The following is a 25495-nucleotide window of genomic DNA, read 5'->3' as shown; positions in this document are numbered from 1 at the left end:
TAAATCATCTCTAGATGACTTATAATACCTAATACAATGTAAGTGCCATGTAATAGTTATAGTGTAAATGATGTGCAGACAGTTGCTGGCATGCAGAAAACCTAAATTTTGCTTAGGAATTTTCTGGATTAAAAAAAAAAATTTTTCCATCCGTGGTTGGTTGAATCCACAAAATGAGGACCCTGCTGATTCAGAGGGTCAACTGTGTATGGCACAGGTTTCACATGTAGGATTTTATTTAATAGTTAACTTAAAGCAATATTTTGTGGACAGTGCTATTATTACTCCCACCTCGAGTTTAGATATGATAAACCCTAGCAAAGTAAGTTGCCCCAAAGTCCTATACTTTTTAAGAAGGAAAGGTAAGTGCAAACCTGGGCCCACTGGTTTCAGAGCCCACTTACTTACATGCTCAAAGTATGTAAGCACATTCTGCCTTGGTGAGTGTGAGTAATAGAGAGCCTGTCGCGTGTGATGTAAGGCGGCATGTGTCTAACTTGAGTGTGTCCATGAACCACCAGGAGATCTTCTGTAGACCACGCTTCAATCAGCAAGGATGGGGGTCAGAGCACGGTGATGAGTGTTTAGAAGATAGTGTGGAGATTCCAATGCTGATTTGGGCACTGGCTCGCCCTCATAATAACTGCACTCTAGGACTTCTATTGCTTGCTGGAAAGAAACAAGCATTGTATGTGATATCTGTATTGAATATCTGCTGTGTTCTGGATATCGTCCTAGACACTAGAGATAAAAAGCAAATAACCCATTGTCTCTGTCTTACAGGAGCTTCCTTCACAAAGGACTCTGAATGAAGTTGATAGTTTCTCTTCTCGTCAGAATGGGTGAGTACTATCTCAAAGATGGTGAACTGAATACTGCCCAGTGAATTTGAGGGGGAATACCACATTTAATCATACTCCCATATAAATATGACAGTAGAATATTCCAGCACTACAAATGCTGCCTCTATTTTTCAGGATTACATCCATCACTGTGATTATAAACATTTCCTTCTTCCACCCGAATGTCCTTAAGTTTCGCAAAGATACAACCACAAAGAGCATTTTTGACATATTAATTATATATTCTTGATGCCTGACAGTGTTATTTTTAAGTTTTCCTCCCAATTTATAGAATGTATTGTTTAAAAGAAGAATGAGGTTTAACTGTGCATATCTATTACAAACTTCAGATATACTCTGTGAGCAGTTTTAAAACTTATTATGCTGTTACCTATTTGTATTCTGGAATCATGTTGGCTACCACTTCTTCCCTCTAACTTACATTAATTAGGCTACAAACAGAGATGAATAAGGCAGCTAGTGAATCAAGATGACTAGCAACAGGTGTAGTAGAATAGAAAATCAGTAACTTTCAGAGTAAATACAAATTTATAAATTCAAACTGGTTGATAAAATAGCTCAAAAAGACCAATGAGAAACAAAAATCTAAATTAAGGTGGATAAAAACGTAGTTCAAGTGATTCCTATCTGGTTTATGTACAAATGAGAATGAAATATTTACATGTCACAGGTAGCTTCATAATGCTGACAGCAAAATCAATTGTTCTAGCAGATGCTGGAAAAATCTATGGCATCGTAGAGTTCAAAGCTGATACCAAATCATAAATACAATATTCAAATCTAAAAGTGAGCACAGCTTAGAGAAATGTGTAGCACATGTGAACCGAAGTTCATTATTAATCTTATAGAGGTATTTACTTATCGATTTATTCTCTTATTCATTTTTTATTCATTCATTCATTTTTGTTCATGGGAAGATTCGAATCAGCATATGCAATCATCCTGTAAGGGTTTCAAGTAGGGAAACAAGGGCATGGATATTTAAATATATTTAGGAGATGACCACATAACTTTTTCTCCTGTAATGTCTAGTGGTACAGTCTTCATAGACATAGACTGGATGTCCTATCTTCTGGGCTCTTGTCAGTATTTTCAAAATGAGATAATAAGTAATGGCTAGATTAGAGTATCTCTTACTGGCATCTCACTAAACCGCAGTCATGCTTTCACTGTTCTTGAGAAGCCTAGCACATTTACCCACCTCTCCAGGTTCTTACACAAATTTAGTGTCTGGACGTATTTTATAGCCTCTTGCCTCAAAGGTCACAAAGCACACACACATACGCAAAATGTTTGTGATGCCTGAAGGCATTCCAAGTTCAAGATAAATAACACCTAACAGTGTTAGAAAAGCTTGACTTGGACGTGCCCATCAGGTAACAGAGGATGGATGTCATTGTAGACAGAATTTTCATTACGGAAAAATGAGTACTGTTTGACAGACAATTCATTTTATGCTTTTCATGCCAAGATTATATCCCAAGAGTTATGTTTCAAGTCACGAAAAATGGGGAATACATTTAGACTTCCTAACTAAAAATAATAATAGTAATTAGCTCACCTTTGAGGAAATGTGATAAAAATATTAATGACTATCAAAACTTATTGAAAGCACAGGATTTGCAATGATTTAAAATAAATATTCTTTTTTTTTCTTTTCTTTTCTTTTTTTTCTTATTAATTTTATTTTATTTTTAAACTTTACATAATTGTATTAGTTTTGCCAAATATCAAAATGAATCCACCACAGGTATACATGTGTTCCCCATCCTGAACCCTCCTCCCTCCTCCCTCCCCATACCATCCCTCTGGGTCGTCCCAGTGCACTAGCCCCAAGCATCCAGTATCGTGCATCAAACCTGGACTGGCATCTTGTTTCATACATGATATTTTACATGTTTCAATGCCATTCTCCCAAATCTTCCCACCCTCTCCCTCTCCCACAGAGTCCATAAGACTTTTCTATACATCAGTGTCTCTTTTGCTGTCTCGTACACAGGGTTATTGTTACCATCTTTCTAAATTCCATATATATGCGTTAGTATACTGTATTGGTGTTTTTCCTTCTGGCTTACTTCACTCTGTATAATAGGCTCCAGTTTCATCCACCTCATTAGAACTGATTCAAATGTATTCTTTTTAATGGCTGAGTAATACTCCATTGTGTATATGTACCATGGCTTTCTTATCCATTCATCTGCTGATGGACATCTAGGTTGCTTCCATGTCCTGGCTATTATAAACAGTGCTCCGATGAACATTGGGGTACACGTGTCTCTTTCCCTTCTGGTTTCCTCAGTGTGTATGCCCAGCAGTGGGATTGCTGGACCAGAAACTATAAAACTCCTAGAGGAGAACACAGGCAAAACACTCTCTGACATACATCACAGCAGGATCCTCTATGACCCACCTCCCAGAATATTGGAAATAAAAGCAAAAATAAACAAATGGGACCTAATTAACCTTAAAAGCTTCTGCACAACAAAGGAAACTATTAGCAAGGTGAAAACACAGCCTTCAGAATGGGAGAAAATAATAGCAAATGAAGCAACTGACAAACAACTAATCTCAAAAATATACAAGCAACTCCTACAGCTCAACTCCAGAAAAATAAATGACCCAATCAAAAAATGGGCCAAAGAACTAAATAGACATTTTTCCAAAGAAGACATACAGATGGCTAACAAACACATGAAAAGATGCTCAACATCACTCATTATCAGAGAAATGCAAATCAAAACCACTATGAGGTACCATTTCACACCAGTCAGAATGGCTGCAATCCAAAAGTCTACAAATAATAAATGCTGGAGAGGGTGTGGAGAAAAGGGAACCCTCTTACACTGTTGGTGGGAATGCAAACTAGTACAGCCACTATGGAGAACAGTGTGGAGATTCCTTAAAAAACTGGAAATAAAATAAATATTCTTTATATAGAAGTAGATATTTGTTGAGTGCAATTTAGAGTGCTTTGGTAAATCATCCAGATGTCTGTATGTCAGAAGGATTAACCTTATATTTCTTTATGATAAGAACTAAATTTCAATTCTTTACAAAGCAAATAATGTAGATCTTATGAGATAAATATCTTCAGTCTTTATTAACAGTGATAGTATACATGCTTCAGAAGAGAAATCTCAATTCAAAGTGAAATATTTGATTTATACAGCCTAATCAGAAATTATGGGGATTAACCACCCATCCTCCTCCAAGATTTTAGAAATAATATATGGAAAATAACTCAGTTTCCTTTAAAGGTAACACTCACAGCTCCACATAACAAGTTAGAGATCAAAAATCTTCATCGCAGCACTGTTTATAATAGCCAGGACATGGAAGCAACCTAGATGTCCATCAGCAGATGAATGGATAAGAAAGCTGTGGTACATATACACAATGGAGTATTACTCAGCCATTAAAAAGAATACATTTGAATCAGTTCTAATGAGGTGGATGAAACTGGAGCCGATTATACAGAGTGAAGTAAGCCAGAAAGAAAAACACCAATACAGTGTACTAACGCATATATATGGAATTTAGAAAGATGATAACAATAACCCTGTGTACGAGACAGCAAAAGAGACACTGATGTATAGAACAGTCTTATGGACTCTGTGGGAGAGGGAAGGGTGGATGATTTGGGAGAATGGAGTTAAAACATGTATAATATCATATAAGGAATGAATCGCCAGTCCAGGTTTGATGCAGGATATAGGAAGCTTGGGGCTGGTGCACTGGGGTGACCCAGAGGGATGGTATGGGGAGGGAGGTGAGACGGGGGTTCAGGATGGGGAGCACATGTACACCCGTGGCAGATGCATGTTGATGTATGGCAAAAACAATACAATGTTGTAAATTAAAATAATAATAATAATAATAAAATAACCATCATAAAAAAAATAAAAGGGTCCTTGATAAAAAAAACATCTTAAGACATATTTTGCAATGGGAATGAAGTTTCTTAAGTGAAGTTTCATGAAGGGGGCATATCCCTTAAAAGTTTTTTTGACCTGATTAAGAATCTCTTTCATTAACTATGGTGAATGCTTTTCAGTAAAATGAGAAAGACTGGATTTGATTAGCTGAGTTTTGACTTCGCAGTGCTACTTGTGGATCTGCGGTTATATACATACATTTATACATATTTTCTTTACTTAGTCCAATGCCAATAGAGTATTTTACCATCCAGGGTCAATGAAAACTGGGTTATTTTCTAAAAATTAGGACTGCAGGTGTGTCCAGTATTGTGTATGTGTGTGTGCACATGTGTGTGTGTGCACGTGTAAGTGCTCCTCCTGGCCAATCAGCATCATTCTTCCAGATCAGCGCTCTGTGTGTTGGGAAACACAGCAAATTACAGTTCCTGTAACAAGTCTTTCATAATTCTTCCAGAGAGGGACTGGATCCTTGTTGCAGTTGCTGTTTGAGACATCTTATGAGAGGACCTGATTGTCATGACTTCATCAACAGCCTTTGTGACTGCTGGTCAGTGTTTCAGAGTAGGGGCCTCGTTTGGCTCAGATCCTACATCCCCTCCCAGGTCAATGGTGCTGGAACAGAGTGCAGTTAATAATAAAAGCATAATTTATATAACTTAGACATAAGAAATGAACCTTTAACATATTTGATATAAATTTTTCGGTAGTTGTTTGCCTTGGCCGTTTTATACGGTAATATAATGTGTAATTATTTCACATTTTATACAGTCTTTATGGTTTTTCTTTGATACTATAATTTTAAAAGATATCTATTCCAAGAAGGGAAAAAATACATCTAATTTTTTCTCTTCTTTCATTTTTTATATTTAACATTGGGGTTAATTTCAGATAAAGTGTGAAATCATGATCTTACTTTCACTTTGTATTCTTCAATCAGTATTCAACACCATGAGTGAACAGTTATTCTGGTTTTACTGATCTGAAATGTTACCTTGTTTTTCCAGTAAATTCTTATACATAGGTCTATTTCTGTGTTTTCCAGTTTCTTCCATGTATATGTTTATTCTTCTTTCATTTCATATTTGTTTAATTTCTAAAAGTTTTAGTAGTTTTAGATATTCTATGGTATTATTTCATAATATTTATTCTTATTATGTATTCATTTGCTAGATGAATTTAGAATCATTTGTCATGTTCCAAAATATTCTTGTTAAAAATTTATTTCAATTTAAAAATAGATATAGTTTCCTATCAATAATGTGATAATACTTTAACTCAAATTTCATTTTGTGATGTTTAGTCAGAATTAATGTTTGACTCCCTTTTTATATTTCATGCCTTTCATTTTCTTGTCTCTTTTATTTCCTATATTTCAGTTATATTTTCATTGTTTTCTACATTGTGTTGTCTCTTTTTATGTTGTCTCTTTTCTATCTAGTGATTTGAAAAATATATAGCCCATTGCAATTAAAAAATTTTTTAAAATACTTAAAAACAATGTATTTTTAAGAGTGGTTTTAGGTTCACAGCTAAATTGAGTAGAAAATACAGAGAGGTCTCAGATTCCTGCCTCCACACACATGTAACCTCCTGCAGCACATGGTACATTTGTTATAAAAGATGAACCTACATTAACATCATTATCACCTGCAGTCATTAGTGTTCATTCTTGATGTGGTACATTCTATTGGTTTTGACAAATGTTTAATGACAGCAGAATATTATTCAGATAGAAATGATCTATCAAGCCATGAAAAGATACAGAAGAAACTTAAATGGATATTACTTAGTGAAAGAAGACAATCATGAAAAGCTACATATTGTATGATTCTAAGGATAATACATTTTGGAAGAGGCAAAACAACAGAGAGAGAGTACCAAATTCAGTGGTTGCCAGAGGTTAGCATCACATGCAGACATGAATAGGCAGAGTAGGGAGGATTTTTAGAGCAGCGACACTGTATAATACAGTGTGGATACATAGTGTTACACATTTGTCAAGCTCTTTGGACTTTTAATTGTATTTTTGTTTTAAAAACCATTTGAAAATTTTCTGCAATTATTGCCATCATGAATGTAACTAGCTGGCTCCCAGCAGATGTAATTGGACTCAGCTATTGTGTAGCTCCAAGGTGGACTCAATAGCTATTTTCCCAATAGGAGACAAATCTGATCTCTAACAATAGAATCGCTTCTCAACATCGAATCAGGGCACAGGGGCCTAATCAGCTCAAAGAGGTCTCTCTTCTTTCTCGACAAATGGCTCAGTTTTTAAAGACTTTGTGAGACAGTCAAGGCTGTATTAACACTAACACCCAAAATATTCTCTTGCTGCTTATTTCTTGAAGACTTTCCAAAGATCTAATTGTTCTAAAAAATCATATAATAGTCTGTGTGACTGATTCATTATATAAAACATCAATTTTCAACTCAGTCCTTCCTCCCCTGCTCTATCAAATCTGTATTACTCATCATAGAACGTTTTAAAGACTATAATTTTTCATGCCAGTTTATCACCACTCTGTACTATGCATCAGATAGTTAAGCAGGTACAGAGGAAATTCGCTGTGCACTGAGTGTTAAGGTGAAAATTCATCCTAAGGTGTAACAGAGAATTATAGCTTGGCTCAAGGATCCCTTAAGATGATCCCAAAGTATAGACCAGGTTTCACTTAAAAGACTCTCTGCCCCTTAAATATTTCGATTTACACAATTCACAATCCAAACCTTGATTTCAGACCTAACCTTACCAGGTTTTCCCCTTCTATTTGGTTTTGCAACCATATAGACCATCTGTTTCCATCAAGGCCAACATGGATGCAAGATTCTGCTCCATCAGTGGCTCTTTTATCAGGTATAACAATAATTTTGTTATTTTTTTTTTTCTGAAGAATTAGAATTTTCTGGGAAAGAGTCAGATCTACTATACATGGCCTTTGAGGCAACTTAAAAAATTTTTCCTGCTTCTGCCTTTGGTCTGGGGCCTGTTTGCACTTCCCTTCCTCCCCACTAACAACTTCTGCTCCTTACATGGTGCCTGCCTCCCAATACACAACCCAATAGGAGGGTGTGTTCAGGCCTTCCTCCATCTGCTGCTTTTGTGGGGGAGTAACCCTTCCAATCCCAAAGAAAGGCAATACCAAAGAATGCTCAAACTACCACACAATTGCATTCATCTCACACGCTAGTAAAGTAATGCTCAAAATTCTCCAAACCAGGCTTCAGCAATATGTGAACCGTGAACTTCCAGATGTTCAAGCTGGTTTTAGAAAAGGCAGAGGAACCAGAGACCAAATTGCCAACATCCGCTGGATCATCGAAAAAGCAAGAGAGTTCCAGAAAAACATCTATTTCTGCTTTATTGACTATGCCAAAGCCTTTGACTGTGTGGATCACAATAAACTGTGGGAAATTCTGAAAGAGATGGGAATACCAGACCACCTGACCTGCCTCTTGAGAAATCTGTATGCAGGTCAGGAAGCAACAGTTAGAACTGGACATGGAACAACAGACTGGTTCCAAATAGGAAAAGGAGTACGTCAAGGCTGTATATTGTCACCCTGCTTATTTAACTGCTATGCACAGTACATCATGAGAAATGCTGGGCTGGAAGAAGCACAAGCTGGAATCAAGATTGCCGGGAGAAATGTCAATAACCTCAGATATGCAGATGACACCACCCTTATGGCAGAAAGTGAAGAGGAACTCAAAAGCCTCTTGATGAAAGTGAAAGAGGAGAGTGAAAAAGTTGGCTTAAAACGCAACATTCAGAAAACGAAGATCATGGCATCCGGTCCCATCACTTCATGGGAAATAGATGGGGAAACAGTGAAAACAGTGTCAGACTTCATTTTTCTGGGCTCCAAAATCACTGTAGATGGTGACTGCAGCCATGAAATTAAGAGATGCTTACTCCTTGGAAGAAAAGTTGTGACCAACCTAGATAGCATATTGAAAAGCAGAGACATTACTTTGCCAACAAAGGTCCGTCTATTCAAGGCTATGGTTTTTCCAGTGGTCATGTATGGATGTGAGAGTTGGACTGTAAAGAAAGCTGAGCACCGAAGAATTGATGCTTTTGAACTGTGGTGTTGGAGAAGACTCTTGAAAGTCCCTTGGATGCAAGGAGATCCAACCAGTCCTTTCTGAAGGAGATCAGCCCTGGGATTTTTTTGGACGGAATGATGCTAAAGCTGAAACTCCAGTACTTTGGCCACCTCATGTGAAGAGCTGACTCATTGGAAAAGACTGGTGCTGGGAGGGATTGGGGGCAAGAGGAGAAGGGGATGACAGAGGATGAGATGGCTGGATGGCATCACCGACTCAATGGACGTGAGTGTGAGCAAACTCCGGGAGTTGGTGATGGACAGGGAGGCCTGGCGTGGTGTGATTCATGGGGTCGCAAAGAGTCGGACACGACTGAGCGACTGAACTGAACCCTTCCAAGGTTGCCTATTTTTCAAAGTCCTTCAAAGCATTATAATGAATTTTTGGGTAAATGTTTTCCATTTCACAGAAGTACAATTAAAAAGTAATTCTTCTCACTCGTAACCCATATATTTCAGTATAAATCCATTTCATAGTCACAAAATCTACCTCAGTGGCATTTCTAATTTGGAAGTGCATGTACAAAAACTTTTGCTTCCAGCAACATATGGTTTTGGTCCCTAAAATCATGATTTAAGAGCTAATATTTTATTTCTTGGGTTGGAAAACTGTTTATATTAGCCTTTGAATATATGTCAACCAAGGCATACAAGCTTTCATTTGACACCATTATAAAGAACACATGCCATGCATCATTTCTGTATTTTTAAAGCTTTTATTTAATTATGTATTAAAATAATAGATGATTTAACAAGTAGTTTCCACCTATCTGATATAAGATTTAAAAATATACTGTAAAAGTCAGAATAAAATATATTTCAGAGTACATTTTAATGAAACATTTTGAATCAAGTTTCATGTTGACTACAATGTATCCTTTGGCCCATTTCTAGAGCAGATTTGTATATAGACGGCAGTTGTCAGGAGACAAGAGTTATGATTGTGCTCTAAAATTTATTTTACTACAGACATAAACTCTAGAAAATTTTTATAATGTATTTTTCCCAATTGGTTTCCACTATGAACTGTGCCTTTTGAAATACCGTGAGTATTTTAAAGTCTGTAAAGGAGTGAAAAGAAAGATTTACATCTCCCAAATGTAGCTTGTCATAGATCCTCCACATTTGTAAATGGACTCTGGTATTTAAGAAAATGAGTTTTGTCTAAAGTATCTTTTTGTTGTTATCAGCATTTAGCATTATGTTTTACCTTTCTCTTAGACATTCTGCTGAGTTGGCACCTGTTGTGGGTCAGGTTATTCTAGGTGCTGGGACATACCAAGACCAAAACAAAGACCGTCCTCATGGAGTTCACTTTCTAGTGGGAAAGACGGATAACAAACATGAAACAAAGTAAAACAGGATATGTTAGATTGTGTTAGGTAAATGGAGAAAAATAAAGCAGGCAGAGATGTAGATTGGATGGTGGAGACTTAGGCTAATTTATATTGAGTTGTCAAGGTTTTATAGACAGTGGTCACCCTGATAGGATGATACTGAGTATAAAGGAAATAATAAGCCAAGTAGATTATCTGGGAAAAGAATATCCCCAAATGGTCCTGGGGAAGGGCCCTGCTTGCTACTTTTAGGACTAGTAAGAGGCTCAGTGTGGCTTTTAGAGGTGCTGCCCTATAGAAGTGGTTTAACTTGTCCAGGACGCAGTTTGCTTTCATGGTAAATAAGAACCATGTTAGCTGAGTCAACTGTATGTCTGTAAACTTCTTAAATGACCAACAGTATAGAAGAATAAAAGAGGCTAGATCAGGATTCAAATAGCTTCTGCTTTTACCAAGGAGCATAGAGAAATGAAGGCAAGGGAATCAGGTGGTGAAAGATTCAAATTGATGCTCTCTGATAATCTGTGTGGAAGGAGGGTAGGCACTAGCTTTTTTTCTTTTTGGTGGTTTAAATTTGTGTCATCAATGGCACAGTCAAAGGGGGAAATGTCTCATGTGGTTTTTCTCACCACAAACAGCAACAACAATAAAATCATTGGTGACTTTGACTGTTCTTCAGTCTCGCTCTAGGCAATTGATCAGAAATTGCTTACACCTTCAAAACATAACCAAAACTTGTTCCTTTTTCATGCATTCCACCCTTACAAAGATGATGTAAATCACTATTCTTTTTTTATATGAATAATTGCAGTAGTTTTTTTAATTTTTTCTGTTTCTAAAGGTTCATCAATATTACTATCTCAGAATAAGTCCCAAATCTCCCAATGTCCTACCTAGACCTTCATTGGCCACCACCACCTATCAGATTTCATTCTTACCACTCACTCATTAGACTTCCCTGGTGGCTCAGAAGGTAAAGCATCTGCTGACCGTGTGGGAGACCGGGGTTTGATCCCTGGGCCAGGAAGATCCTCTGGAGAAGGCAATGGCAACCCACTCCAGTACTCTTGCCTGGAAAATCCCATGGATGGAGGAGCCTGGGGTCGCAAAGAGTTGGACACAACTGAGCAACTTCACTTTATTTTACTCACTCATTGACTCTGACCTCTTCCATTCTTAAATAGCAAGCACTGTTGTGCTTAGGGCTCCTGTAGTTACTATTCTCTGCTGGAAGTGCTCTTCCAATAGATGTCCATTGACTTCCTCCCTTCCTATGTGTCTCTCCAGTGTTACCTTATCCAAGGCTTTGTCTGAGTGCCCCGTTACATAGCACTGCTTATCTCCTTGTTTACCATGGTAATAATCACCACATTACCCAGTATTTGTTGACATTTTGTTTAGGTATTGTGTGCTATTTAGTACTTACCCAAAGGAGTTAACAACTTATGTTCACACAAAATCCTGCACACGAATATTTATAGCAGATTTATTTATAACTGGCAAAAATGGGAAGCAACTAAAATGTCTTTCAATAGGTGAATGGGTAAGCGAACTGCAGTATGGCCATATAATGGAACACTATTCAATGATAAGGGGAAACAAGCTGTCAAGACACAAACAGATATGGAAGAAACTTATTGCATTATGTCAAGTGGAAGAAGCCAGTGGTGTAAGACTACACACGATATGAAATTCTGGAAAAGGCAAAACTAGAGAGAGTAAATAGATCAGTTGTTGCTATGAGTTCAGAAAAAAGAAAACAAGGGATGAAGAGGTAGAACACGGGATTTTTAGGACAGTGAAATTCTTCTGTATGATAATGTAATGGTGGATACATAACAGTTTACATTGGTCAAAACCCATAAAACTGTACAATACAAAGAATGAATTGATATAAATTATAGATCTTAGTTAATACTAATGTATCACTATTTATTTATCAATTATAACAAATATACCACACTAATAAAAGATGTTAGGAATAGAGGAAACTGGGGGTGGAGGAGTGGGAGAAATGAAGTATATTAGAACTTTATAATTTTTGTGTAATTTTTTGCTAGACCTAAAGCTATATTAAACATAAATTGTATTAAAAAAATTCATATTTCCACCAATATAAGCATACTTATTACTAGCATATATAAAGTTATAATAGAATCTAGAAGGAAAAGGAACAGTTCAGTTCAGTTGCTCAGTAGCATCCGACTCTTTGCGACCCCATAAACCGCAGCACGCCAAGTCTCCCTGTCTAACACCCACTCCCGGAGTTTACCCAAACTCATGTCCATTGAGTCGGTGATGCCATCCAACCATCTCATCCTCTGTCATCCCCTTCTCCTCCTGCCCTCAATCTTTCCCAGCATCAGGGTCTTTTCCAATGAGTCAGCTGCTCGCATCAGGTGGACAATATTGGAGTTGCAGCTTCAACATCAGTCCTTCAAATGAACACCCAGGACTGATTTCCTTTAGGATGGGCTGGTTGGATCTCCCTGCAGTCCAAGGGACTTTCAAGAGTCTTCTCTAACACCACAGTTCAAAAGCATCAATTCTTTGGCCCTCAGCTTTCTTTATAGTCCAACTCTCACATTCATATATGACCACTGGAAAAACCATAGCCTTAACTAGATGGACCTTTTTTGACAAAGTAATGTCTCTGCTTTTTAATATGCTGTCTAGGTTGGTCATAACTTTCCTTCCAAGGAGTAAGCATCTTTTAATTTCATGGCTGAAGTCACCATCTGCAGTGATTTTGGAACCCCCCCAAAATAAAGTCAGCCACTGTTTCCCCATCTATCACAGTTTATTGTGATCCACACAGTCAAAGGCTTTGGCATAGTCAATAAAGCAGAAATCCATGTTTTTCTGGAACTCTCTTGCTTTTTCGATGATCCAGCAGATGTTGGCACTACTATAACAAAAAAAAAAAATTGAGAGGCAGTAGAGACTGTTGGAATTTGACTGGATACCTGTGTGTTCAAATTTTCTAATTTTTCATTGTGGGAACACAATAGATACAGTATCAGCTCATTTTAATATTAGGATTAAATATTTAATTGCATATATGTTGTGTTTTTCCTTGACTACACTTTTTGAGAGCAAAGAGTATTTCTTGGTCATCTCTGCATTCTCTTTGAGTGGCATCATGATAAGGTCATAGTAACTGGATAAAAAATATTTATTGAGCAAACAAATAAAAGTCCCCATAATAAAACATAGATCATGAAGGTCATTTGCCATTATACCATTATATCAGTATTATAAATGTTTATAATCAATCTTATTATTATCACAGAATTGTATAATATTTATTCCAAAAAATTGTATTACATCAAAACTATTTGAATATTATTCAGAAAAGTTTTGAAAGCCACCTCTCCCTTACTGGGATATCATTTGGCCTTATTGATAAGGAAAATCTCATATGAATCAAATATATACTTATACAACTCTTTTAGCTATGTAATTTTATTTTTAAAATATTTGTGTGGATCACAATAAACTGTGGAAAATCCTGAAAGAGGTGGGAATACCACCTGACCTGCTTCTTGAGAAACCTATATGCAGGTCAGGAAGCAACAGAACTGGATATGGAACAACAGACTGGTTCCAAATAGGAAAAGGAGTACGTCAAGGCTGTATATTGTCACCCTGCTTATTTAACTTCTATGCAGAGTACATCATGAGAAACGCTGGGCTGGAGGTAGCACAAGCTGGAATCAAGATTGCTGGGAGAAGTATCAATAACCTCAGATATGCAGGTGATACCACTCTTATGGCAGAAAGTGAAGAGGAACTCAAAAGCCTCTTGATGAAAGTGAAAGAGGAGAGTGAAAAAGTTGGCTTAAAGCTCAACATTCAGAAAACTAAGATCATGGCATCCAGTCCCATCGCTTCATGGGAAATAGATGGGGAAACAGTGGAAACAGTGTCAGACTTAATTTTTTTGGGCCCCAAAATCACTGCAGATGGTGACTGCAGCCATGAAATTAAAAGATGCTTACTCCTTGGAAAGAAAGTTGTGACCAACCTAGACAGCATATTAAAAAGCAGAGACATTACTTTGCCAACAAAGGTCCATCTAGTCAAGGCTATGGTTTTTCCAGTAGTCATGTATGGATGTGAGAGTTGGACTGTGAAGGAAAGCTGAGCACCGAAGAATTGATGATTTTGAACTGTGGTTTTGGAGAAGACTCTTGAGAGTCCCTTGGACTGCAAGGAGATCCAACCAGTCTATCCTAAAGGAGATCAGTCCTGGGTGTTCATTGGAAGGACTGATGCTAAAGCTGAAGCTCCAGTACTTTGGCCACCTCATGCAAAGAGTTGACTCATTGGAAAAGACCCCGATGCTGGGAGGGATTGGGGGCAGCAGGAGAAGCGGACAACAGAGGATGAGATGATTAGATGGCATCACCGACTCAATGGACATGAGTTTGGGTAAACTCTGGGAGTTGGTGATGGACAGGGAGGCCTGGCATGCTGTGATTCATGGGGTCACAAAGAGTCGGACACAACTGAGCGACTGAACTGAAGTATGTACAATTTCTAGATTTGTTAAGTTTACTCAATTTTTATAAGTTAAAGTTAAGCACTGAAGACACCTTCATTTCAATTTTTATTTTTAAAAAGTGGGCTCAATTTTATTTTTAAATACTTTATATATAGCTAGCAGCATTTGGGGAAGGGAGAGTTTTGGTGATATTTATCTGAATGCCTCTTAGTGAGCTAAGGGGTCATACAGAGCAGACTTGGGATAGAAAGAACATTCCAAGTAACTAATTTTCTCACTTTATACAGGAAAGTAGCAGTTGAAGAATCAAAGAGTGCTCTTTCTCCACGTGGAAAAGTACATGACTTTTCCCCCAGGCAAAAGCCTGCTTAAGGTTCTTTTCAGCAAAGGGCAAGGATGACTTGAGTAGAGTCATTTTCTAAAAGGCCAGGAAATAGCTGCTCATTTTCCCCCTACTACCTTGCTCTAGTTACTCTATATTTGAAAAGGTGAAATAAAAGTTGGTGCATTTATGTGAGGGCCATGCCAAAGTGCTTCTGGCCTTATTGCTCTCCTGCTTCCCTGAGCCATTTTCTCTTGTGCTTGCTCAGCACTTCTGCCGCTCTTTGTGTCTCAGAGACATCTGAACAAACTGGGACTCGCTTTAAAATAGTTTTTGTATTTTTTAATAGCTTTATTAGGTGTACTTAAATAAAAATTGTGTATATTCAAGGTGGAGGATGTTCTGATATGCATATACATGGTGAAATAAGTGTCACAGTCAAGCTGTCTAACATATGCATCCCCTCACATGGTGATGGCTGTATGTATGTGTGTGCATGTGGTTTGAACAGTTAAGATGAGAACTGAGCCTCTTTTACCATTCTAACCCTTCCAGTGCTTTCCATTGTCCTTTAGCCCCCTCTAGATAGGAAGGGTAAGAATTTTGTGCATTTGATCAGTGTTTCAAACTTGGGTTTATGAATGAGAATATTGGTTTATTGGTTCTCATCACCAGAGCATCCGTTGTGCCTCTCACTAAGACGAGAAGAACCTGAGACTTCCCTTTTAAAAGCCCATCATACTTAATTTTCTATACTTCAAGAACTTATTTAATAAAGTGATTTTTTTTTCTGCTTTGGAGAAGTCTTGAAAATAAAAACTAGATGTTTGGGAAAAGCATAGCCCGAAGAATGAGGTAGTGAGCATTTTGTTGTTGTTCAGTTATTAAGTCGTGAAGTGATGGGACCAGATGCCATGATCTTGGTTTTTGAAATGGTGAGTTTTGAGCCATCTTTTTCACTCTCCTCTTTCACCTCATCAAGAGGCTCTTTAGTTCCTCTTCACTTTCTGCCACTATGGTGGTATCATCTGCCTATCTCAGGTTGATGATATTTCTCCTGGCAATCTCGATTCCAGCTGTGCTTCATCCAGCCCAGCATTTCACAGGATGTACTCTGCATAGATGTTAAATAAGCAGGATGAACATAGGTAAATACTTATAAGTAAATTGATAATGTAAGCCCAAGATGGGCAGAATTTTCTCTCTCTCTCTTTTTTTTTTTTTTTTTACTGATATAGCTGTACAACTTAGAATATCTTCCAGTGTATAGTAACTACTTGAAAAATATTTTAGGAATGAATGAATAAAACCAAACCTAGATCCTCTTTGGCTAACTGACAATGGGGAAAACCTTTCTGCTTAGAGATAATGAAGAAGGAGCGAAGGCAGCCCTTCTCCTCTGATGCTTCTCCTTTCATTTGTTGAAGAAACAAGTGTGTGAGCATCCTGACAGAGGGTGACAGGGCCCAGCTGTCTGCATAGAGGCTGCACCATCCAGACCTCAGCAGCCCAGCTAATTTAGGGTCTTCACCTTGCTTCTGGCAACGAGTACAAATTTGCATGGATAATTGTGAGTTATCTGTAATTATTTTAAAACCCATTATTTACTTTGTATTTTGTCTTTCTCTTATTCCCTCTAGACAAGAGAAATCAGAGTCCTCCCCCTCAAATTACATGCAAGTGTTACTATTTAGAATCTGGCCTTTCTTTATGAAATAGCATAGAGTATTTGACTGTTAGCTGTACCCCCAGCAGTTCTATTACCACTTCTTAAAAAAAATTGTTGCTGGTTTTCAAACATGCATCATTCTGATCAAATGTAAAATCATTTGAGTCACCATGACAGGTCTAGCACCAAATGATGGTAATATAGAAATAATTATTAAATTGTCACTTAGAATAGTAACAGATGCTGAGCAAGGAATAAAGTCAAAGTCTTGCTTTTGAGACTGTATTCTAATTGCTCTCTTATCTTTGTATAGGAGTGTGTATCTTATGTCTAGGGGGTTATGAGTTTCGGAAATAAAAGTTATTAACTTGAACTGCACAAAGTATTACCAATGTGAAAGTGGACGTTGAGACTGTATTCTAATTGCTCTCTTATCTTTGACTGTATAGGAGTATGTATCTTATGTCTAGGGGGTTATGAGTTTTAGAAATAAAAGTTATTAACTTGAACTGCACAAAGTATTACAAATGTGAAAGTGGATGTTTCTCTAATTCCATACATAATTTTGAATAAAATTCATGACGGTGATACTGAGTTGAACACAACTTACTTCCAAAAGGTAATACGCTTATGGTAGATATGCTATAGTCAAGCCAAAGAAACACAAAATTGGTAATTGTAGATCAAAGACTTAGCTTAATACTTTTATGTGTGTATGCACATATGATTATGCAGATAAAGTACAAGTAATAAAAAGCAGTGCTTTAGAATTGATTTAGTTTCTGTGTTTGAAAAATGTTTATTTCTATGACCTAAAAACTAAAAGTTTCCAACTTACCATGATCCCAAATATGAGAAACAAGAAGATGCTTATAATAAATGCTGGAATGATGTAACTGGCTGCTTTTTGAGGTACATCTGTTTAATTTACAATCTATTCAACCACCCTAGTGGTGCAAGCACATAGCGATCATTTTTTTTTTTTAACCTCTAAACTGAAACTTTAAATAGTGTAAATATTTATGGATCTCTTGCAGCCCCGAACCTGGCAAAGTTTGTGCAGATCTGATTGAGCATTGTTGAGGAAAAGGATGGGAGTGGAGAAGGAGAGAGAGAGAGAGAATTTAAAATTGACAGTATATTCAGAATAGAAAGTTGGACTCTCTGAAATTTTCAAAGAATGCCTAACTGTATGTTAAAAGTGGTTTGTCTGCTTTATAATTCTAAAGTATTAATTTACATATATGACATGTATATATCTGGGCTTCCCTGGCAGCTCAGACAGTAAAGAGTCCGCCTGCAATGCAGGTGACCCAGGTTCGATTCCTGGGTCAGGAAGATCCCCTGGAGAGGGAAATGGCAACCCACTCCAATATTCCTGCCTGGAAAAATCACATGGATGGAGGAGCCTGGTGGGCTACACCCCATGGGATTGCAAAGAGGTGGACATGACTGAGCGACTAAGACACATGTATTCTGTGCCAATTTTAGTATAAAAACTCATTATTTTTGAAATTGATTTTCCTTATTAAGAACTTAGTGTTTAGTGAGAAATTTAGGTTTCTATTCAACCAAGAGTGTAATAACCATGATATACTAAGAAAGGTTGTATTTTATTTGTATAGTATAATTTTGAATATCCAGAAGGCTGTCACATATAAACCTCATTTATTTGGCACTATAACGTTTTATCATAGGAAGAGCAAGTATTGATGTTTTTAACAAAATAAAGTTTAAGGCATATATCCAGTCTTATTAACAAAGAGGTGCTAATTGATTGGATTAAGAAAAAACATAACAAAACTAGCATCTATGAAGCAGGTTCTATGTGCTCTGCTTTCAAAATGGCACTCTAATGATGGAATTTTTCTCCCCATTTTACCTGTTTGAGAGATAGAACTGGAAGTTAAACAAAAATATTTATATCTGATTTTTGTTGATTTTCATTCTACCAAACATTTTTGCTTATTCCTATTGGAGTTTTTACATATGAACTTGAGTTATAACTTAGATATACTTGCCATACAGAGAAATAGACTATTGAGTTATTGATATTTTTAGAGTCCTGAGAACTGGGCTGGAGTATATGAACTTTTTGTCCTGAAAAAAAACATATTTTAAGATAGGAGAAAGAATTTTAATTTTAACCCTTTTGGAAATTTTGATACATCTCAAACCATTAACATTTCAACATTTTAAATTTCCAAATAAGTTTCCTTTTCTTTTTTTAAATTCCTCTGTCATCCTATTTCTAATTCTTACTCTTTTATGGATCTTAGAACTCTGAATCTTACCACATCCTTCAGTCAGGGATGGGAGGGGTACATGGACTCTGGGGGAGGGGTACATGGACTCTGGCATGATTCAGGATGCTTTTAGTCTATGTTGATGCATATAGTTGCAGTGAGTCCGCATTTCACAGCTTACGCACTTTAGTTTAGGGGGAAAAATGTAGATTTGTTTTTCTATATCAATTTGATTTATAATATTAACTGCTATTCTATTTTGGTGGCTAAAAGTTTAATCTCATGTACTTCTGGGTAAACACAGTCAATTCCAGTTTCTTCCTGGAATTCCATTTACATTTTGGAGAGTTTTATTAGAAATGTCAGTGTTTGGAGAAGTGAAGGCTGCTTGATTCAGGTGTCATCTCTTCATATTGGCATAGAATAAGATATACCTTTTTCTTATCTGATCCTTGGTTTCTTTCATTAGCCAGTCTGGCATATTTTACCAGATTCTGAGTTCAATGATTCTCACAATACAACCTATACGAGGGATGCAAAGCTTTGTCTAACCCTATGGATTTATGACTTTTCCCTCTATCCTCAGTACAGAGAATCTTCATTTCCTTTGGGGTAGAAAAGTGACTTTCATTTTGCCATACATTCTTCTTAATCTGTTATTTATAAATTAACTTTTGTTTCTTGAGTTCTTCCTTGTTCTAGTATTCCGTTTTCAAAGAGATTTGAGAAACCTTGTCTCCCATGTAAAATGTCTTTACAGTGAGTTTTAAAAGTTTTTTTGAAGAAAAAGCCAACAAGTAGTCTTGCTATACTCTTCCTCCTCTGAAGTAGAGTGTTACCTACAATTCATAGGTATAAGGATAAAAAATGAATTATTTAGAGGAAAATAGATTGCTTAAAACATTGCATTGCTCTGTTTATTAAAAAAATGAAATTCTAAAAGAGTAATGGTTTAAGGTATAACATTCACCTTCATGAAATGAATCAAAGCAACCATTTTAGAGTATGTTTTCAAAAGCGTTGTAATTGGAGAAACCAACACTCCTCTCAGTTGATAGAATATCTAGGCAGAAAATCAGCAGGGATATAGAACTCCTGCATCAAACAGGACATAATCCACATTCAGAACACATTATTTCACAATGACACAATTGACTTTCTTTCAAGTGCACACAATGTGATAAACCAAAGTAGACCATGTCCTTGGTCATAAAAAAAAAAAAAACAACTCCAACACATTTTTTAAAATTGAAATCATGCACAATATATTCTCTGACTACAAGTGAATCAAACTATAAAGATAACAGGAAGATTGTCAAACATTTGAAATTTAAACAACAAATTTATGAATAATTTATAAATTATAAAGAAAGTCATAAGGGAAGAAAAAATATTGAACCAAATGAAAATAAAAATAAAACATACTAAAATTTTGGGGACACAGCTAAAGCAGTGCTGAGGGGAAAATTGATAGCAGTAAGTGAACATATTAGAGAAGGGAAAAGTCTCAAATCAGTAATCTACGACTCATACTCAATAAACTAAAAACATCAAAGGCAAAATACACTCAAAATAAGCAGAAAATGTAAGCAACAACATACTTATAGAAAATCAATAAATCAAAAGCTGATTATTTGAAGACAACAGTAAAATTGTCAAACTCCTAGCAGAACTTACAAAGTAAAAAAGAAACTATTAATATGAGAATGAAAGAGGGCATATCACTAGATCTCTTGCAGATTTTTAAAGGACAATAAGAGAATACTGAGATCAAATAGAATGATTTCTCAAAAAGTGCAAGTGCCCATAACTCACTTACTATGAAATAATTTAAATAGATTTATAATTTTTAAGGAATTTAAATTATGAGTTGAAATCTCCCTCCCCGCACCCCCCCACACAAAAAATTTCTTTGTCAAATGATTCACAGAGAAGTCTATAGACATTTAAAGCAGAATTAACACCAAGTTTACACAATCTGTACTAGAAAATAGAAAAATAAAGAGCTCTTCTAAACTCAATTCTGAGGGGAGTATTACTGTGATATCAACAATAGAAAAAAATTAACACCATAAACTGAAGGCCAATATCCCTCATCAGTATAGATACAGAAGTAATTCATAACAGACTGACAAATACAATTTAGAAATATATAAAGAGAATTATGTACCAAATCCAAGAGAGAATTTTTTCAGAGATGCAAGTCTGCATCATCATTAATAAATTAATTGGTGAAATCTACCTTAGCAATAGGCTAAAGAAAGTCACATGACCACATTCATTGATGCAAAATTAGCACTTGACAAAATACAGCACTTTCTTGATTAAAAAAGAAAATAAACCTCTCAAAAAACTAGGAATAAAGAAACATGTCTTTGACTTGATGAGGAACACATAAAAAACCCTACAGCTATCATAATTCTTGATGATGAAAAATTGAATGAATTTCCCTTAGTATTGCTGCTGCTGCTGCTAAGTCACTTCAGTCGTGTCCGACTCTGTGCGACCCCATAGATGGCAGCCCACGAGGCTCCCCTGTCTCTGGGATTCTCCAGGCAAGAACACTGGAGTAGGTTGCCATTTCCTTCTCCAATGTATGAAAGTGAAAAGTGACAGTGAAATCGCTCAGTTGTGTCTGACTCTTCGAGACTGCCTGGACTGCAGCCTATCAGGCTCCTCCATCCATGGGATTTTCCAGGCAAGAGTACTGGAGTGGGGTGCCATTGCCTTCGCACGTTCAGTGCAATCCCTATCAAAATATCAAGGGCAGTTTTATAAGAACTAGAACAAATAATTTAAAATTTTGTATGGAAATAGAAAAGGCCCCAAATATTCAAAAGAATCTTGAGAAAGAAGAAACAATCTTGAGAAAGAGAACAGAGCTGGAGGAATCATGCTCCCTGACTTCAGACTATACTACAAAGATACAGCAATCTGCAGTAATCGAAACAGTATAGTACTGGCATAAGAAACACCCTTAGATCAATGAAACAGGGATAGAGAGCCCAGAAATAAATTCCTGTACTTCTTATTAGTTAACCTACAAGAAAGGAGGCAAAAATGTATGTTAGGAAAAGCATACGATAATTCTGCCTAAAGAAAATCATGCAATATATTTTCTTTAGACACAACTCAAATTACATTAGGCATCGGAGAAATCACACTGGAGAAAGGCCTTATGAGTTCAGTGTATGTGGTAGACTGTTCAGTCAAAACTCCTACCTCATTCGGCACCAAAATGTCCACACCAGAGAAAAAACATGAATGTAGCAAATGTGGGAAATTCTTTATGGGCAGCTCCACCCTCATTATTCATCAGAGAGTCCACACTGGAGAAAAGCCTTATGAGTGCAGAGAATGTGGGGAAGTCTTTAGGTACAACTCCAGCCTCATTAAACAGTGGAGAGTTCACACTGGGGAAAGGCCTTATGAATGTGTCAGTTGTGGGAGAGGCTTTAGCCAAAAGTCCCACCTCCTTCGGCACCAAGAAGTTCACACTAAAGATTATTGCAAACAGGGGAAGACTTCAAAACAAAGTCTGGTCTGATTTAGCACTGGGCTGGACTGCTATCTAGGTGTTTAAATTTTTTTTTAATTGTTGTAAAGTACATGTAACATAGAATTTACAGTCAACCATATTTAAGTGTAAATTCAGTAGTAATAATACATTCACATTGTACACAAATTAAAAAAAAAAGTTGTGCCTAAAGAAAAATATATGATAGAAAAATCACTTATCACTTTGATAAGTGATGCTGGAAAAACTGGACAGCTACATGTAAAAGAATGAAATTAGAAATTCTCTAACAGTATATACAAAAATAAACTCAATATGGGTTAAAGACTAAATTTGAGTCCAGCTACTATAAATCTCCTAAAAGAAAGCATAGGCACAACACTCTTTAATATAAATAGCAATATATTTTTTGATCTATCTCCTAAAGTAGATAGAAGCAAAAATAAACTAATGAAACCTAATTAAACTCAGAAACTTTGCACAGCAAGGAAGACCATCAACAAAATGAAAAGACAACCTACTGAATGGGAGAAAATATTTACAAATAATATAACTGGTAAAGGATTAATGTCCTACATATACAAAACAGCTCATACAACCAACATAAAAGAAAAATTAACCTGATTAAAGGATGGGCAGAAAATCTGAGTAGACATTTATCCAAAGAGAAAATGCAGATGACCTACACACGTGTATATATTTTATATATGTTTATATATATTTTTAAACTTTACATGGAGTCAATAATAGCAACTTGAATATAAATACAAGAGAGAATTAAAGCCAATAGTTAAAAGTACTTTTCAAAACAAAACCAGTAAAAGAACATACATATATAATAACAGTAACCCATTAACTGGTGGGCTGCCGTCTATGGGGTTGCACAGAATCGGACATGACTGAAGTGACTTAGCAGCAGCAAAGAAAAATGGGATTTTTTTTCACTGATAAACTTTATACGGATATAGTATGGTGTGTCACTTAGTAATGTAAGTTTTTGTGTTGATGAGAGGTCATTATCTCTTTGCCTCTGGCATTGAGAATACAGAGAAATTGAGCTGGGAATTACAAATGATATATTTGAATATGACAGGGTTTACCTACAACCAAAACAAGAATACTTTCTCAGACTAAGAGACATCACTGTTCCAAACAATTTTAGATTTTCATTTAATGACTCAGATTTGAGCCAAGTTGGTCTTGAATATCATTTTGATAAAGAATAAATCTTAATTCAAGAACAAATGGAAGACTGAACATTCACTGAGGAAGTATCACTATGGATGAAATGTCTGTTCCACTTTAACGGATTATAAAACTGTTTTCCCTCAGTGTCTGTTTTCCTTAAGTGTTCAAATTAAACAATGTGTGTTAAGTTTGTGACTTAAGGTGAAAAAATGTAGTGGAAAAATTTTGAGTTGTAATTAAATTATTGTTGTTCTGTATTGCAGTATGTGATTCTTTCCTTGATTTGCAGATGTGCTATTCTTAGGCAGATTTGAGGGCTTTAATTAACTGGAGCTGGATTTCTATGTAAAGGTACAGAGTTCCTAAGTGAGAACAAGAAGTTCTTGCCATTACATAAGTGATTTGTTTCATAGGATTAAAATCAGGAAGGATCCTCTGTCTTATAACAGCACACGAGGACACACTCCTGGGCCAATCTGGTGATTGTCTCTGGTATGCTCAATTAAAGCAGTTTTATTCTGACTGTATTACATTTAGATACTAATATGGTATAGAGCCAGCCAGGACTGTGGAAAACTGTTGGCCCAAAATGGCATAAATAACTAAAATTACAAGTAGTCTTGTGAGTTTTATATTGATACCTTATTACTCCAGGGAACACTGGCTCTGAGAGTGTCTGTTTGTTGTAAATTGAAGTTTTTATTTTTAGATCCTATTTTTTCCTCTTAACAGAATTATTTCAGTTGCTAAGAAACTTTGTTTTCCTCACTAAAAAAATAGTTAAGATCTTGTTATAGAGTTTCAATTATCTTTTTTCTTTTGTTATCTAATTGATTTCTCTATTAGATTAAAAATATTTTATATTGAGGGAAAAGTTTCTTTTTTATATAACCAAGATTTTCCTTAAAAATGGGAGAAGAAAGTAATCTAACTTCTCAGTTTGTCATCATCTTTTTAAACTTGTTTAATGCAAGGACACTCGTTTGGGAAGTTTCTATGGTGATTTGTGTAGTATATTACTCATAGTAGAGTCTATTTAATAACTTTTAATGTTCTTGAATTAATAGAAGTTGAATATTAGATGTACATTGCCCAGTTTAAATTGTAAATGATCCTCTTTACTTAGAATTGCTGCTGCTGCTAAGTCACTGCAGTCATGTCCGACTCTGTGCGACCCCATAGACGGCAGCCCATCAGGCTCCCCCGTCCCTGGGATTCTCAAGGCAAGAACACTGGAGTGGGTTGCCATTTCCTTCTCCAGTGTGTGAAAGTGAAGTCGCTCGGTCGTGTCTGACTCTTAGCAACCCCATGGCCTGCAGCCTACCAGGCTTCTCCATCCATGGGATTTTCCAGGCAAGAGTACTGGAGTGGGTTGCCATTGTCTTCTCCATGACCCACCTCCTGACCCCATAGACTGCAGCCTACCAGGCTACTCCATCCATGGGATTTTCCAGGCAAGAGTACTGGAGTGGGGTGCCATTGCCTTCTCCATTACTTAGAATATATTATATAATATTTGGGTTTTGAAATGGTTATAATGAATCAACTATAAAATGTGACTGGTTTACTAATAGATGATTTTTTATTGCACATATGACAGACCAGTGAGGGTGTGCATACAATTGAGTAGTTACCCTACCTACATTGATTTGGGAACCTGGGTTTTGTTCTTTTTGTAGTTTGCTCTTTCCTAGGACCTCCAATGGCAACGTACTCCAGTACTCTTGCCTGGCAAATCCCATGGATGGAGGAGCCTGGTAGGCTGCAGTCCATGGGGTCACTAAGAGTCGGACACGACTGAG

The 25495-nt window shown here is 36.5% G+C and overlaps 1 long non-coding RNA gene across 1 annotated transcript in view; it reads left to right on the top strand.

Annotated features, from left to right (window-relative positions):
* The first annotated feature begins 782 nt into the window (after positions 1-782).
* LOC139180234 (uncharacterized) overlaps positions 783-25495 on the top strand; it is a 338096-nt gene continuing 313383 nt past the window's right edge. Inside the window, exon 1 of the long non-coding RNA XR_011564571.1 lies at positions 783-842. This is a non-coding gene — a long non-coding RNA (uncharacterized lncRNA). The remainder of the gene's footprint in view (positions 843-25495) is intronic.

The sequence above is a fragment of the Bos indicus genome, chromosome 27 (assembly GCF_029378745.1).
Source record: "Bos indicus isolate NIAB-ARS_2022 breed Sahiwal x Tharparkar chromosome 27, NIAB-ARS_B.indTharparkar_mat_pri_1.0, whole genome shotgun sequence".
Lineage (NCBI taxonomy): Eukaryota > Metazoa > Chordata > Mammalia > Artiodactyla > Bovidae > Bos > Bos indicus.
This window is presented reverse-complemented; position numbering and strand designations above follow the sequence as displayed.